The 18380-nt window shown below is 41.0% G+C and overlaps 1 protein-coding gene across 1 annotated transcript in view; it reads right to left on the reverse strand.

The window, feature by feature from the left end:
* The window catches only part of TLN2 (talin 2), a 447872-nt gene that overhangs the window by 250341 nt on the left and 179151 nt on the right, over positions 1-18380 (reverse strand). Inside the window, exon 3 of the mRNA XM_024735251.1 lies at positions 13841-13916. The gene's annotated coding sequence lies outside the window, so the exon portion shown is untranslated. The remainder of the gene's footprint in view (positions 1-13840; positions 13917-18380) is intronic.

Below are 18380 nucleotides of genomic sequence, written 5' to 3' on the forward strand. Positions count from 1 at the left end.
TTTCTAGTTACTCACTTATGAATGACTGTTCCTATCCAGAAGGAAAAAGAGAGTGTCCACTTAAAAACACTCACAGAAGAATCTGGTAGTGAGGAAGCCAGCTGGCAGAACCATGGCCAACAAACCCTGTATCACTGACCTCATCGTATTCAGGTTAGAGCAACAAATGCTTACCTAATGGATGCCCAGGACAATACCTTAACCCACCGTCCTTCATAAGGAAAATGAAATACTGTCCTCTAGGCCTGGACTCCACCATCACTGAGCTTTTCACCATGGAACCACAGGTGTTCCTTTCCTAGTATTACTCAGAATAATTCCAACCTAAAAAAAAATCTTGATGAAATGGCAAATGTTGCCTCTCTCAGTCATCAGCAACACTACTTACGCTACCGATAATACTACTAACTAGAAACCCTGCTGTAACACTAGCGACACCGGTTACTATTACCACTATGCAAGCCTATGTAAACGTACCGCACGCATGCAAGGAAGGGAAATTCTGATATTCTGTTCTTTGAACACCTAATTGTGGTAGCACATGCATCTGAAGAGGCATTTCCTGCAGTTGGAAACCGTGGCAAATACAGCGATTGGCTCACTTTGTAGTATGGAAAGGCTGCAAAGCCTAACATTACATAATATCCAGGCTCTTTCGCCGCTATGGTGCCCAACGTCCCATAGACTCTGTCAATCAGACGGGCTCACGGGGGACTTTCCTTTGGAACTGAGTCGTGGGGAAAAGAGGCGGAGTGCGTGGGCATCCCCAGAGGCCATTTCTTTTCACAGGAGGCGTAGAGCAGGAGCTAGCTGCTCATTTGAGTACTTAACTGCTCAGCCAGTACTTACTGTGTCCCTCATTCAAGACCTTCCCACAGCAGCAGCCAGGGCAGCTTTCCAGATTCTGGCAGGAGATAATGATTCTGAAGGTGAGGTGGGGTGTATCCTGGAGGCTTAGCCTACAGCTGATTCCTCCAAACATTCCAAGGATTCTGGAAACACTCAGCTCCTGGATTAAACCTACTTCAGCTTTAACTTCCTAGAGTGGATTCTGTGTCTAATACAGGAGATGTGAGCAACGACAAGAAGATCATCACTTCTACTACTTTATTAAATTCGTAAAATATTAAGTATAAAACACTTAGCCACGAGGGATAAAGAAACAAACTCAATTTACTTTCATTATATTTTGATATAATATCACTTGGGCCAGGGTAATTCTTACACACCATAGTATCACACCATTCTATAAACCTGAACCTACACTGTAATTCACCTCATTCATAAACATGAGATAACTTGACCTACCTTCTAATATATTCAGCTCCTTCTTGTCTGCTTTAACCTGCAGTGACCTTTTAAAAGTTGCTCTGATAATTTCCATTATATGAAAATGCATTTTTCATTTATGTCATCTTTGATTTTCCTCCCACAAACAAAATACTGTTTTCTCAATGGTCAGCCTACAAATGTCATAGGAAAGAAGATGTACAAGACAGCTGTTACAAAAGGTTCACTGCTGAATTGGGCTCAATGTTCGGTTTCTTGACGGGGGGATGAGGGTGGGAGGAGGAAGAAGAGGCAAAGAATGAGGCAATTTTGCCCAAGTCCACATAATACGGGATGATGGGTTTGGCGCCCTCTTTGTATATAACCTGTGACAAATTACAGAGCACAGCTTTTAAAAGTAACTATAATTTCATATCAAATAATATAATGCTTCCCAAATAATATAATGCATCCACACATCCCAGTAATTCTCCAATCTCAAGTTACACTTCTACTCTCGTAGCTACCTTCCAACTACATCCACACTTGACCATCAACGGCCTCCCGGACCTGAGTTCCTTCCCTCTGACCAAGCCCTCTTTAAGTCCACCGTTGATAATCCTTTCGAGCAGGTCCTACTGTGTTTGAGAACTTCCTATGGCTCCCAAATGCCCAGAGCAAAGGTTTGCAAACTATGGCCCACAAAGAATGGCTTTTACATTTTTAAATGGTTGAAAAAAATTAAAAAACGAAAAATGAATTATACTTCACGACACATGAAAATTGTGAAACTCAAATTTCAGTGTCCATAAATCTACTTTTATTGGAACACTCATTTATTTATGAATTGTCTATGGCTGCTTTTTGCACTCCACCAGCAGAGTTGAGTAGTTCCAGCAGAGATGGTAGCCTAAAATATTTACAGCCTAGTCCTTTACTATAAATGATTGCCAACTCCTAACCTGGGGTGTAGAAGCCATAGCTCTTGGCCTGACAATGCAGGTCATGGAAACCTGGATTTAACCGACCTTCCTAAGCCTTTTTTTCTTTTATTTGAAGACATATAAATGAAGACTTTTTTTTTTTTAATTTTTGGCCATGCCGCATGGCCTGTGGGATCTTAGTTCCCCCACCGGGGATTGAACCCGGGTCAGGGCGGTGAAAGTGCCGAGTCCTGACCACTGAACCATCAGGGAATTCCCCCACAATAGCTTTTATTTAATTTATTTATTTATTTTGTTTGATGTGGACCATTTTTTAAAGTCTTTACTGAATTTGTTACAATATTGCTTTTGTTTTATGTTTTGGGTTTTTTGGCCACGAGGCATGTGGGATCTTAGCTCCCCCTGCGGATCAAACCCGCACCCCCTGCATTGGAAGGCGAAGTCTTAACCACTGGACCGCCAGGGAAGTCCCCCCAATAGCTTTTAGCCACCTTTCTCCCTCTTCTTAAAGAGAGTCAGATCATACACATTTAACTTCCATGAGGTTAAAAAAGAAAAGTCATTTAAAAAGTACCCAAAGGTATTCTCCACAGTACTGTTTGTAATAGTAAAAGATGAGAAATACCCCAATGTCCACCAGTAAGGCAGGGTGAAAAAGTTCAACCCCATCCACACAATGACGGATGGGCAGCTGTGCCAAGGGGTGAATTTCATCACTATTACCACCATAGAACAAGAGCCAGGATAGATCAAACGATCTATCTATTTATTCTTCAAATAAAACAAGGTGGAGGAAATGTGCGTTGCATACTATCATTCACCTCAGACGGGGGTGAGATATAAATATGAAAACATGCAACCATTTGATGATATATCTTCTTTTCAAGGGTACAAGGAGAAACCCTATCTTTTTCAATTGCTACATATGGTGAGGGACGGAAATAGAATGGAAAGGGGACTGAGGCAAAAGCAAACACCTCTGAATATATAACCTTATGTTATGGATGAGACTTGGAAACCTTGACCGTGTTGTGCAAAATTATCTAAATTGAAATTGAAACTTCTTAAAAGCAAAAACTAAAATGAAACCAATGAACCTAACTATGTATCCAGTTGGTGGCACAATGACAGAGAAGAGCTATTCTAAATGTCTTTAAAACACTCTGTTGTGTATGTAGCATGAGGTAAAGCAGATGAAAAAACATAGCACTATTAGTGAACTGGAAATCTAGGTGGATGAAAGAATATAGATAGAAAGTTGATAAAGCTAAGTAAAAACCCTGTATACCTGAATTTCACTTGGATGTATTAGTAAGAATTAATGAGTTTTATCTCTGTACACAAATACACACACACATATACACACATTCATCCATACCTGTTCCCTAGTTCAGCACTGAATGGATCCAGGAATAACAATAAATCCAGTAGTAATAAATATTCCTAGTTTCTACATTGTACCCTCTAAATACTTAAGGAACCAGGGCTCCTTAGAGAAGTAGTGCATCCAAGTCTGGAGTACAAAATGGATAAGACAAACCAGTAACATTTTTGTCATACCAGAAAGAACACAAAAATACAAAAGTACAAGTTATGTCAAAAGGACTTGGTAATTAGTTTCCACTGGTCAAATATGGGACAAGATGAGTATCGACAAGAATATTAAATTGAAACACATCAGCTACATTTATACTAAAAAAAAAAAAAAAACAAGCCAAGAAAAAAAGCCCTCTGTTCACTTTTAGATGCTGCTGCTAGAAAACTCATTGTTTTGAAAATAAAGGCAAAGTATCGAGCATTTATCCTGACATTCCTACATGAATGTCAGAGTAAACAAATAGTTGTGATTAAATTTCTATCTATCTATCTATCTATCTACCTACCTACCTACCTACCTATTTTTTTGGTCAAGCCACGCTGCTTATGAGATCTTAGTTCCCTGACCAGGGACTGAACCCGGGTCCCGGCAGTGAAAGTGCTAAGTCTTAACCATTAGACTGCCAGGGAATTCCCTAAATTTCTCTTTATAAAGTATTCTCGTATATAAACAAAGGAGGAATGATAGAATTGGCATATCACTATTTTGCAATCACTAATGAATTAAAAGACATAGGCAATAGTAATCAATGACCAACCGTATCCCAATAAGAGACCACCATTTACCATGTATCTCAATGAAAATACACAGCCTACCTATGATATAGTCTTGCCAAACAAAAAAAAGCCCATATATGAAGCTGACCAAAACTTGAGATTTAACAAATTATAGAAAACTCGGGGAACAGAGGAACATGTTAAATGGCAACATGGGGAAGCAATCATCAAACTCCAGACTGTGGAAATTTTACAGCATAGTTTCTCAACTTCAGCACTAATGACATTTTGAGCCAGATAATCCTTTGTTGTGAGGGGCTGTCCTGTGTACTGTAGGTTATTAGCAGCATCCTTGCCCTCTACCCACCAGATGTTAGTAGCGCCCCCCAGCTGTGACATCAAGAATTGTCTCTAGATGGTGCCAAATGAAGCCAGAAAAGGATCACGCCCACTGGAGAATCTCTGCTGTCAAGGACAAACAACACAGTTTCTTAAATAAATCACAAGGGGTGGGGCAGGGGTGGGGGGAGATGGAAGGGTAACCTATAAATTAAAAGGGGATTAGAAACATGTCAATCAATCGTAATGTATAAACCTTATTTGGATCCTGATTCAAAGAAATTTTTTAAAAAAGACAGTTGAGGCAATTTAAACATTAATTTGATATTTAATGATATTAAGGAAATATTGGTAATTTTCATGTTTTTGGTGTGATACAGTTTCATAGATTTGTTTTTAAGTCCTATCTTTTAGGGACATATACTGAAATACTGACAGGAAAAAAATAAAGTGGCAAAGACGTGCTTCGAAGTAACTGGTGAGAGACAGGAGGTATATGTCATGTAAGACCAGATAAGAATTAATCATCATTGAATGAGAGTGATGGGCACATAGTTCACTATACAGTTTCTTTTCACTTTTGGATAGGTTTGGAAGTTTCCATAATAAAAAGGTATGAGTAAATCAATCTGGCAGGCAATTCCGTTCCCATTCCTCTCGGTGAGCACATAAGCCCCAGAATGACCGGGGGAGGGATGTAAGAATTTACAGTTCCCTGGGCTCGTTCAGTTTCTAAATGCCTCTTGGGGTCCTATCTGGATGCTCAGAGTAATTCTATTGTTCACAACACGCCCTTAAACACAGGAGCCAACTACTTAGCTGCAAGCTCTTCCAATACTGGGAGAAAAGCCTGTGAGCTGTGTTGGACTGACCGGGCACTAGGATTCTGGTGTCTAAGGTGGCGTCTTCCCAATGGATGTTCTAGAGCAAGTTAGCCTATGAAGGATTTTTGCCTTGAATGCTGAGTGCAAAGCTGGCCCCCACGTAAGGTGTCAAATTTTACGCATCCTGGAAGGAGCCCAAGCTCTGTGAGCTGCCCCGCCCACCTCAGGCTTTCATTCTAGGTGAGAGAAAATAAATTTCTATCTTGTTTAACCCACCGCAGTTTATAGTCTTTTCCACTATGTGCAGCAAAACGTACACCAATTAACCCAGAAATAAATTCTCCTTTCTCTTGGAAGCCAACTCTATCCTACGAGAGATAGCTACTTCTTTCTCTGAACTGACTCTCTTTTCCTGCACATTTGTCACAGATGCCTCTTCATTTCGTTCTTCCCAGAAACCTGCAGCCCAAACAAGACAATGTCATTATATGCTCCAGGACCAATTTTTATTTCTGTCCTTCCTAGTTCAGCGTATTGAAAGCATTTCCTCTGAATGCAAGTTTCTGTGAACAGTGACCACCAGAGAGGACGAGAGCCTCACTCCACACAGCTTGTCCCGCAGGCCTGGTTAAACTCTCCAAAGGGACAGCAAAAGGAACCGAGAATCCTGTGTGACCCAGATGCCTGGAGCCGAAAGTTGTCCTGCAGTGGGGATTGAGTCATTCTTTACTCCCCAGAGGTAAACAAACGGAAGACTGATATAACATACTTGGGGAATGTTTAGAATCAGGTAGTAAAAAAGACTTCTTAAATGTCACTTATTTCCTTCTCTTGATGAAGGGGTGGGTTCTATCCCAGTCTTCTAGAAACTACGTTTCTAGGCATGGAATAAAACTTTGACCAAGATTTCAATTGTCCCAGCAGATTTTTTCCCCAAAAAACCACTTTCGCCCAAGTATCATTTGACTATACAACTGTGAAGATCAGCGATCTTTGTCTAATGGAAACAAAATTGTCTCATACAGATTACAACTCTGCTTAGCACTCTTTCCAACCCTGACAGTCAATCAATCGATAGAAAAATAACAAATTGCAAAGTCAGAGTTAATCACTGCAAGACTGTGGTAGGGTAATCTTGGACTGTGTATCACTATCTATTTAAATGTGGAAATTCACCTTTGGTCATCACTGCAACAAGGTAAATTTTGACCCCCATCCATTCAGTCTCGATTTCACTAAGCTCAGATATCTCCTCTATAAATAAACGAGGCACAGCTCTAAAGACATCCCTTTCGTTCAATACTTATCTGGGGGCATAAATATAATAGGTCAAGATGTTTGGAGAATAAGCCTGCACTGAGTAGCCCACGTCAGTGCCATCACCTTGACCTAACAGAAGGAACAGGGAGGAACTCCATCCACAGCCACCGACACCTCAATGGGCTATGACATAGAAAGCTGACGACCAGCTCCGTGGTTGACGGTAGACAGACTGCTGGTTCCACCGATAAGGCTTCACCTGGGGTCTGCTTAGTGAGGAAAAGCAAGCAGCCCAGAGAAGGGAGAATGCCAACACTGTGTGAGGGACCCAGCTGCCAGCTATCTGGTCATTATCATAATAGTCATTCACTAAATACAGTTATACCGGAAGATTTATGAAGACCACGGCATTCTGAGAGAAAATAAAGTGTGTTCAAAGTACAACCTGATTGTCTCTCCAATCTTTCTAAAATAACTACCAAAACATACCTTTATATTAAGACAATCCAGTGTACCTGACTCACAGACATATACTTGAGGCTCTAAGAAAACCCTTAGATCAACAACCACTGTTGACAAAGCACACTTCCAGTTTACCAGCAGGATTGAGTATGAAGCCCTCTTTCTCACTCCAAATTCACAAAGAGAACGTTAAGTAGGGAAGCGCATTCCCATTTCCAGTCATTCTGCATAAGGAGCCCCTGGCCACACAATGCACCCACAAGGGTGAGGCTGGAAAGTAAAGCAGAGCTGGTTTTCCTAGAGCAGCAGGATTTTCTGGAGGGAAGACAGAGGTTTCTTGAAGAAAGCATGCAAGACATCACAGAGACAAGTCTTTTCTAACCTATAAAACTACAGCTGGCACCATGCCCCTCAGCCTGTTCCAGGACCTAAGAAGCACTTCCCAGTGGAGACCTTGGAGGTCTTTCATTCACAGTTTCAACTTCATGGTATACGAAATGTCAAGGGGAACATCTGTTTCATGGGGCTGGTGTGAGGATTTCCACAGACACCAGGCCTCTAGTACCAAGGTGCCTAACACTTCAGCTCCTCATTAGATGGTGGCTAATGACAAAGCCCAGGCTACTGCCCCTTCAGAGACACCAGAGCCTGAAACTACTTTTCCAAAAGCAGTAACAAACTTCTCCTGGCCATCAGCACCAGCTTAGAGGCAGGCGGCACACAGAGAGATCTGTTCTGGCTGAGGAGTGGGGGTCTGTGTGAGTGAGATCTCCAAAAATAAAGTGGGTTCCCAGGAGGGATGGGAAGGCAGGGTCTTGGAAAGAAACTTGAGGCTGGATTCAAGACAGCTGGTGTCGTGTGAAAGGGAGAACCCACTCACACGCGCTCCGTGGAGGGGTCTAGGTATGAGGACGACAGGCTTAGAGAGGAAGGAATATAACCCCACCACATAATCTGGCTGCCATGGGAACAGCAGCCACCTAATTATAACAGAGTAAAGGCTGCTTCTTGGTTTTAACATTCGGAATTGAGTTATAGGTAAATCATGGAAGCCCTTACTGGGATTAAAGAACAGAAGAGAATTATTACCAACTCCGAGCATATAAAATTCAAAGGTACAGCTGCCCAAAATGGAAAGGTTGGGTGGGGGAGGATGGCAGACAAGAAATAGTGCCTCTAGGAGACAGAATAAGAATAGAAGAGGCTGCATGTGTCATCCGAGGGTACAGAGGGAGGATTAAAAGCATGAATCAGACATAGGGAGGAAGGGAGATGGGGATGGTCAGAGCGAGCTAATGGCGATCACAAGACACCAAAGAACTGCTTTTAAAACTGATAAAGGGAGAAATGGTGCTGTAAGCATAATATTTATACATGTGGAAATCACAAAAAAGGCAGCAGAAATGATCCACAGGGGGGGAAAAGCGGTTGCTTCTAAGAAGTAAGGCTAGTAAGGGAAGGAAGGGAGAGTGTAAGATATTTGTTCCTTTCCATTAGAAGCTTTTCTGTAGCATTTTCTATTTTTAGCCATTTGTATGCATTACTTAATTTTTTTTTTTTTTTTTTTTGGTTAATGAAAGATCCTCTATAAGGCCATTGTTTAGATCACAGCAGTAGGATTTTTCTCAGCTTCTACTGGGCCTGATAGTGGTATGTGGAGAAGGCTGCAGCTGGCCTCACAGTGTGTTTACTTTATTTTAATCTTAGTAAAGTCATGTTTAAACTCTACAAGTGCACAAGTCATGTTACAGTTCTGGAAAGCTGTCCAATTCCGGACAGCTTGTTGTAAACGGAATAGAAAGGCTTTGATGGTCATTTTAGATCTTAAGAATATGGGGCTTCACAGCTAAAAAAAAGAGTCATTTTTCAAGACACATGTTCTATAGGCACAAGTATTCCAGAGCCTTTGAGTCCATGAAATCCAATCAATTCTTACACAGCAAAGGCTCAAATCTTGAGATCTCCAGGAGGGCTTTTTAACTTTGAAAGAAATTAACTGATGAGCATAATTAGGCAAAAAGCTTAAGAAACAGCACATTCTACAACACCCATGGATTAAATTTAATTACGAAAAACAATCTGGAAATGGTTATTGTTGTTGTTCTGAAACATTTACCGAGTACAGACTGCAGAGGAAGGACCCCAGCACATGTCTGGAAATCCTGATCAGTGACATGGTGCTAATTAGGACTCCCAGCCACTCAGGGAGCCCACAGCGGGTGGCAAGTCGCAATGCCTACAGTCGACAAGCAGAGTAACCTAGGGAATCCAGCTAATGGAGGATGGCAGGAAGACAAAAGTGCATAACAGATTACATTTTTAATGAAGAAAAGCAAGCACAGGAACAACTTATCTTTTCTGACATCATATAACATTTAAGTTACAGATACAGAGTAACAAATAGCTATGTAGATCCTGCCTTGAATTTTACAGATTCAATACCCTCCCTAAACAACACTGGGAACTAAAAATTCCCAGAGGGCCAAAAATAATGTTTTCCATTTAAAATCGGTTTTAAAATATTTTTCTTACCAGCCTGCAGGGAAAATGAAGATAAGTTCACATTATTGGATCTATGATCAAATCTGGAATATACCATGAGTCATTAAGTTAAACACTAAACAAATCGTTTATCATATGCTCCCCTCCATCTCCTCTCCATCAGTCTCTCTCATCTCCCTAACATGCTTGCAATGCTTTAAAGCATCATGTTTATTCCTGAGAAGCATGGCTGTCTCACATTCTTAATTGCTCATCCCTACAACATCTCACCCAGTATGGTCCAGCCTTCTGAGAGGCTCAGAACGTGACTGATTGATTACATTGTTCATTTCTTTAAATTTTATTCAGACTTGGACTGGCCCAGATCCCTTAAAGCAATTCTACTTCCTCTAGTTTATGTCAAAATAAAAGTTCCTCGAGCATTTATTCATGACTTTAGGCACTTCCAGAAACGTCAACATTTCAGATCATCTCTCATATTCCTATACATTTAAGATAAATGTTTCTGTTGTTGTCATCATTGTTGTTTGATATAGCTTTTCCAAAAACAAACAAAAAGGCAGTGAAATAAATATCCCTAGGGTGGAAGCAACCCAACTGAAGCATACAAATCAGGCAGTAAATGGAGTGTTGGCAGCAAAGGCAACCATAAACAAGATGAAAAGACAGCCCTCTGAATGGGAGAAGATATTTGCAAATGAAGCAAGTGACAAAGGGTTAATCTCCAAAATTTATAAGTAGCTCATGCAGCTCAATAACAAAAAAACAAACAACCCAATCCAAAAATGGGCAGATGACCTAAATAGACATTTCTCCAAAGAAGATACACAGACTGCCAACAAACACATGAGAGGATGCTCAACATCATTAATCATTAGAGAAATGCAAATCAAAACTGCAATGAGATATCATCTCACACCAGTCAGAATGGCCATCACCAAAAAATCTACAAACAATAAATGCTGGAGAGGGTGTGGAGAAAAGGCAACCCTCTTGCACTGTTGGTGGGAATGTAAATTGATACAGCCACTATGGAGAACAGTATGGAAGTTGCTTAAAAAACGAAAAATAGAACTACCGTATGACCCAGCAATCCCACTACTGGGCATATACCCTGAGAAAACCATAATTCAAAAAGAGTCATGTACCGCAATGTTCATTGCAGCTCTATTTACAACAGCCAGGACATGGAAGCAACCTAAGTGTCCATCCACAGATGAACGGATAAAGAAGATGTGGCACATATATACAATGGAGTATTACTCAGCTGTAGAAAGAAATGAAATTGAGTTATTTGTAGTGAGGTGGATGGACCTAGAGTCTGTCATACAGAGTGAAGTAAGTCAGAAAGACAAAAACAAATACCGTATGCTAATACAAATATATGGAATCTTAAAAAAAAAAAAAACGGTCATGAAGAACTTAGAGGCAGGACAGGAATAAAGACGCAGACCTACTAGAGAATGGACTTGAGGACATGGGGAGGGGGAAGGGTAAGCTGGGACAAAGTGAGAGAGTAGCATGGACATATATACACTACCAAATGTAAAATAGACAGCTAGTGGGAACCTGCTGTACAGCACAGGGAGATCAGCTCGGTGCTCTGTGACCACCTAGAGGGGTGGGATAGGGAGGGTGGGAGGGAGACGCAAGAGGGAGGAGATATGGGGATGTATGTTTATGTATAGCTGATTCACTTTGTTATACAGCAGAAACTAACACACCATTGTAAAGCAATTATACTCCAATAAAGATGTTTTAAAAAAAAATACGTGGAAATATGAGTAAAGAGGAAATTATACTTTGGGAATACAATATGAAATTGTGTTTAAAAAAAAAAAGTGTTCGGTTGACAGAAGGGAAAACAACTGGTAAGTCTGTCACATTTCATTTAAGTTTCCCAGAAAATAGGAATGTTAGAACACAGGAAAGCCAGACATCACTGAGGGAGGAGTTCAAAAGGACTGAACCACCATGTTGCAATCAACAAAGACCATGGTTAACTTCACAGAACTTTTGAAGCAGGCAGGGTTAGGCAGGCATCTTAAACTATGTGGGACTGTTGGCTCCTCCTTCCTCACAGTATTTCACTGTCCTAATAATTCAGTCCATTATTGCCTCTGTCCTCTACCCATCCTACCCCTCCAACACATCCCCACACTCCAAGGAGAAGTAAACAGGAAGCATACTCATCCATTCTCTATAGACCCATGGCATAAGAATACACTTGGTATGCTGTTTTTGGATCTGAAATCTGAAATCTATGGGAAAGGTATACATCTGACGTGTTTCCTATGCACTGTGCCTAGGCCCTTTAGCTAGACTGGCCCACCTAGTGCTGTCTGCAGATCCTCAAAAGACAACATCCATGCCAAGACATCCAGAAGATTCCAGGGCAGGACAGCTCCTTTACTCTTTCCTATCCTGTATATATCTGATCCCACTGCCCTCAGCTCATAACTCTCGACCATGTACTTGACCCCCTACCCATCTCTGCACTCCTCACACTTGGCATTTGCAATTGTGTCCAGAGTAAGACATTCAGCCCTTCTCACCCCTAGCTCTCAGCATCCCCACATGGCAGACAGACACTAATCTGCCAAATACCACCTGGCCAGAGGCTGCCCACAGTGGTATGAAGGGAGGATTCTGTATGTTTTTATCAGACAGCTCAACACACTGTCAAGTTTCATTTTTACACTGACTGCAAGGTGGCTCACAGCTAAATTTAACGCTCACATGGATGAGCCATTTTAATTTGGGTTTTCCAGCATAACAATCCCTTGTCTTTTGTTTGACTTCTGACTTCTCTGTGTTCAACCATGCCAGCTGTCACAGTATTTTCTGGAAATAACCAGTGTATAACTAGAGTATATTTCTTTCCTGCTTCGGAGGAATGACACAGTTTTAGAGGTAGAGGAGCCCTTATCAGTCATGCACCCCAATATTTCCCAAACACCAGTCCCCAGGCCAGCGCTAGTTCATGGCTAACAGTTCAGTGGTCACCAGAGCAACAAGAGGAAGGAAATGAAGAGTTTTTCACAACGCTAAACACATACAATCGAAAGACAAATTCACGACATTCTTACATTTTTAGTACTGAAATGTTTCTTCTTACGTGAAATGATGTTAGTACATGGTAGTTATTAGGCTGGCCAAAAAGTTCGTTCCGGTTTTTCTGTAAGATGTTACGGAAAAACCGGAACGAACTTTTTGGCCAACATTTTTTTTAAAAAATCTTTATGAAAAATCCTAAACACAAAATAGAGAGATTACCATATAAATAGAGAACTCTCATGCACTATCCAGCTTCAACAATTACCAACTTTGTTTACGTACAGCCCAAAATATGTAGTAAAAACTGGTCCTGAATGTTTTATCTCTATTGCACAAAACCTAAAAGTGTGGGAATGACATGGCTGGGCCAACCTCTTACATTTTACAGATAAGGACTTGGAGACTGGCAGAGATTAACCTGTCCCCACTTGCACAGCTGGTCAAGAACAGAACTGATACGTCTGGTGCGCCATGATACGGTTTTGGAGGGTAGGAGCATGAACCAATTCTTTTTAACCTGTCAGACTTTAACTGAGGCACAGCCAAGACCTGCAGAAGAGCGTCTTTTGTCTCTGGCCAGGGTACTTCACACACACTACTTGGGTGCAGGCAGCCACAACCAGGACAACCAGACGGGGTAAACCAATAATCTGTAACCAAAGTTTACTTCATCTCACGCTTTAGCAATTGTTTATCATCCCTGGAGAGCTCCAGGAACTACCAAATGGTTTTAGGACAAAGATTACTGGAAGTTTCTACATTAATTCCTCATCTAGCACTTCCCTCCCCACCCCAAAAATTATGAGGCAAACATATGGAATGAATGAGAATTCATGCAATAGGGTAAGAAAACAGCTGCTCATCCCCTCGTCTAGGCCCTCCCCTCCCCCCCCACCAAACTACCAGGTGGAAAAAAATCACACAGCAATGGAAGTAATAACACCAGGCAGCTACACTCCTGTCTCACAGAACTGTGGTAAAAAAATCAAACAAGACAGTATGAAGTGACAATGTTTTAATGCTCTGTAAAACTTTACCAATGCAAGAGGGTGGCCAATGGATAATAAAGTATTTTTTTAAAGGACTCACCTAAATTCTCAGTTTATGTAGAGTCGATTTCCCTGAAGATATCCTGAAGCATCTGAGAAGACTTCAGCAGCGATACCTAAAACAATAATAAAAATCATCAGAATCAAGTAATGTTACACATCAGTTTTCAAAATAAAAAAAATCTCAATCTATACATTTGGTCATTTCCCTCACACTAAGCGTGAAAGGAAATAACTCAGGAAACAATGAATTTCCGCTGCAACACATGGGCTGGGAATTTTCTTCACCAACAGGGAATTGAGGTCCCAAGACACTTATTTTGAAAACCAAAATTATGTTACAGTTGAAGCAAAACCACATTATTCTCTTCTCTGTGATAGGAATGCTTAAAGGCTTTGAATTTAAACAAAGCTGAAATATATACACCCTCCTTCCTGCCCCCACCTATATTTAAAACAAAAATCACTGGCACTGCACTCTGATTCTTTCTAAAAATCAGCATCCATGAGCTCTTGTCTTATTCACTTTTTTCCTCCTTAGTTGCTATAACCCATCAGTGAAGTGGTCCCTTCTTGTTTCAACTGTTCCCATCTCGTTCACAGCTTTCTGAGGCACTGATAACTAAGCATGTAGCAGCTTATTCATGAAAACCCAATTTGAAGCAGAGAAGCACCATAATTGCAGAAGCAAACAAAATGGGCCAGCCACAACTAAACAATGGTCTAACAGCATATATATGAACCAATGAAACAATAAACACACAGCTGTAGAACCAAGTATTCATAGGAAACAGACCAAGTACATGTAATCTAATCTGGGTAGGTATGTGAGACTAGTTAATAAATGATGATGATTAGCTATTTAGGAGGAGGGAAAAATCTAGCACTCCCTCTCTACTTAAAGAGAATAAACTCAGAATAGAATCAAATGAGTACTAGAAAAATATACAGATGAATAGTTTTATAATACAGAAATAGGAAAGGCCTTTTAAAACATGACATCAAAATGTGAAACTCAAGGACTGAGACATTTGGCTGACAACATTTTTAAAATCTCAAATACATGGAAGGCAAAAACAAATCAAAAATAAAGAACAAACAAATCTAGACACTTTGGTCAAAAGATAAAATAAGAAACTAAGTAGAATATTCATACAAGAGACATATGAAAGGTTGCTATCCTTATGCGAAAATGTCTTAAAAGTGAGTAAGGGGCTTCCCTGGTGGTGCAGTGGTTGAGAGTCCACCTGCCGATGCAGGGGACACGGGTTCGTGCCCCGGTCTGGGAAGATCCCACATGCCGCGGAGCAGCTGGGCCCGTAAGCCATGGCCGCTGAGCCTGCGCGTCCGGAGCCTGTGCTCCGCAACAGGAGAGGCCACAACAGTGAGAGGCCCGTGTACCGCAAAAAAAAAAAAAAAAAAAGTGAGTAAGGAAATTAATACTCCACCTCAAAACAGACAAAGCAAATTAATGAACTTCCCACGAGAATAGAATAGTAATAAACATATGAAAAGATACTCAACTATACTAACAATGGAAAAATACAACTTTAGAAAACCTAGCTCTTATTTTTTACCTATCAGGTTGGTAACAATGCCCAGACTGACAGTAGCTGTTGTTATGGGCTTAGCTCGTGATGTAGCCTCTTTGGCAACTATGTCAGCATGTAAAATGCCACACACTGTGATACGGCAATTCTTCTCTAAGAACTTACTCAAAGTAGATTATTGTGAAAGTGGAAAAATGGATAGACATAGCATGTTTATAATCATTGGGGGCAGGGAGTGGGGAGTAAATATCCTAAAGGTCCACAAATAGATGAGGTCAAGTAAACAAGTTTTTATTAATATATACTGATATGAGAATATCATACCAGTGAGTAAAACAGGTAAATGAATAAAACAGGTAAATGACCACACAAAGTAGGATATCATTTCTGCGCATGCACGTCTGTTGCTGGATGTCCTTATACATGCCTAGAAGGATGTTTGCTAAGATAGTTATGGTTGCCCCTGGCTATCCAAATTTTAAAAATTTTTTGCTTTTCTTGTACTGTTTGAATTTCATATAACGAGCAAGAATTATTTTTCCAAAGAACACAGTGGAGCTGCTTTTTAATCTCATGCTGGAGTATAAAGTAACACACTGCATGGATTTCTACTTCCCTTCTGTCACCTTTTCTCTCCTCCTTTAGTGACATTTGTGTCACACGTGTGCTCGCTGTGAACACTGATTAGAGAGTTCCCTTCCTCCTCTCTGGTTCCTGTTCATTCCTGAGGGCCACTTCGTCCTTGCCTTTAAGTTCCTAAGACACACCTGTATCCTTATTATAAATCTCTCTTTTTTTTTTTTACTTAAGCTAGCTCAAGTGAGTTTGTTATTTGTGACCAAAGGCACACCATGTAATACAGTGTTGCTTTTTATTTTCCACCTTCTCAATCATCCCATTCCATCTGAAAACACAACAGTAAATCTTGTAATCACATGAATGAAGATTTATCGTATATAATGTCATGTATTATTTATGACCTACAGCCGAATGAACTGAAGCAAGCAGCTCAGAACTAGTACAACGAAGGCAAGAGCAGGACTTCAAGAGGCAGGGGGGTTTGTTCCTGACTTATATGAGAACTGATGAAAAGACTATTTGAATAAGAATAAAAACAAAGGGGACATATTTGTCCAGATGGGCCACTTCTATGGTAAAAATAGTCTCCATTATCAAGTTTTAACCACTTTGCAGATTTATTTTTATTGGGTTATATTTCTATATGAAGAGCTTTTTTTATTCTACTTAAGACTTGAAAATATAGAAATGTATTCCCATAATAGGCCCATTATGTTCAATTTATCTCCAGCAAACAAATTTACTTTTCTCCTTGCCCTATTTTTAAAGGTTCAGAAGTTCCATATAATACATGAATCCTCATAATACCATAATTACAAACCTGGCTAAAAAGCCACAAATATACAAATCCCTTTTAGAGGTGTGCTGGATGTCAAATACAAATCTAATTAATCTCCCTTCATCTCCTGAAGGCTCCTTCTCCCCCCAAAAAATTTCCCTAGAAGGTAGAAAGAGGACAAAAACCACTATCCAGTTTTAAAGATGAACAATCTAATAACTAAGTATCTGTGCCTCCAGGGCATAACTCAAACCCACAGGCCACCCAGTGCCAGCTGCTGGCCTCTGTTCTGAGCCCTCCTCAGGGCAGGGGCACACCTTTCTAAATAGATAGAAAGGGGAGTCAGGTAAATCCACATTTGAGGCTGAGATGCATTAGGATTTATGACACCGAAATCTGCATTTAAGGGAAGCAACAACACAGTGGTTTAAAGTAAAGTGATTGATCCTGGTTCTGTCATTTATTAGCTGTTTGGCCTCGGTGTGCCTCAGTTTCTTCCTCTGTAGTAACGCCCAGAATAAGGGCCGTTGTGAGGATTAAAGGTTGTAATACATCTAAAGCAATGAGTAATGCTCAAGAGTCAAACATGGTCTTGCTTGAGCGCCAGCTCAGCAGGAGCTGTGATGGTAACTGCCCCCAGGTAGAAACTCATAGCTGCCTGATCAGAGAGCAAGGTCCCTAGAGAACCCTGGAACAGAATATGTCTCTATGTACGACACTTACCTATTCAAAATGCTTATTTTGAATAAGACATGAATAAGACCCTTCCAATTAAATAGAAACTTATTTTAAAAGTACCAGGAGCCTGTTATTTCAAGGAACATTGCCTTCAAGCAGCCTCCTCCTATGATAAATCACTTGGCAGCTCCCACGTTCTACTTCTTCTGGAGTATTTTGAGAGGCATATGTAGATGTGACCAAAAAGCAGCAAAAGTTGCTGGCTCAAATGCTTGCCACCAATAGCAGGACTTAACTGTTTTTGCATCCTGGACCACTTCCTACTTCCTTGAGGAAGCTTACACACACCTCTCCAAGTCCCAGGTCACTCGTCACCAGAGCAGAGACAGTAATACTCAGATAATTCAGATGGAGAAATGAAATTAAAATGGATGGGTGAAGTTCCTAACACAGTGCCTGGAGCCCAGTAAGTGTCCAATAAATGGTACATCTTTAATTGATTATCATCTGAACAGCATTAAAGAAGCAAAACACATTAAGTAATCTGAGAGAGACTCTACACGGCAATTTTTCACCATGAGAGTTTTACGGACTCTTTGTTTTCCACGTCTCCCTTGACACGAAATCCCCACAGGAAGGCGGGGCCACGTTGGAGGGGATGTAAGGAGGCAAGGGGATCTCAAGCCATGAAGGGCCTGCACAATGCATATGGCTGAAATCGCACTATGTGGTCAGACCCCAAGCAGCCAAGAACACATCTGTCCTAAGATTTCATTAAAAGATGGATAGCAGGGCTTCCCTGGTGGCGCAGTGGTTGAGAGTCCGCCTGCCGATGCAGCGGACGCGGGTTCGTGCCCCGGTCCGGGAACATCCCACATGGGAGCGAGCGGCTGGGCCCATGAGCCATGGCCGCTGAGCCTGCGCGTCCGGAGCCTGTGCTTCGCAACGGGAGAGGCCACAGCAGTGAGAGGCCCGCGTACAACCACAAAAAAAAA

The sequence above is a fragment of the Neophocaena asiaeorientalis genome, unplaced genomic scaffold (assembly GCF_003031525.2).
Source record: "Neophocaena asiaeorientalis asiaeorientalis breed wild unplaced genomic scaffold, Neophocaena_asiaeorientalis_V1.1 scaffold264, whole genome shotgun sequence".
Lineage (NCBI taxonomy): Eukaryota > Metazoa > Chordata > Mammalia > Artiodactyla > Phocoenidae > Neophocaena > Neophocaena asiaeorientalis.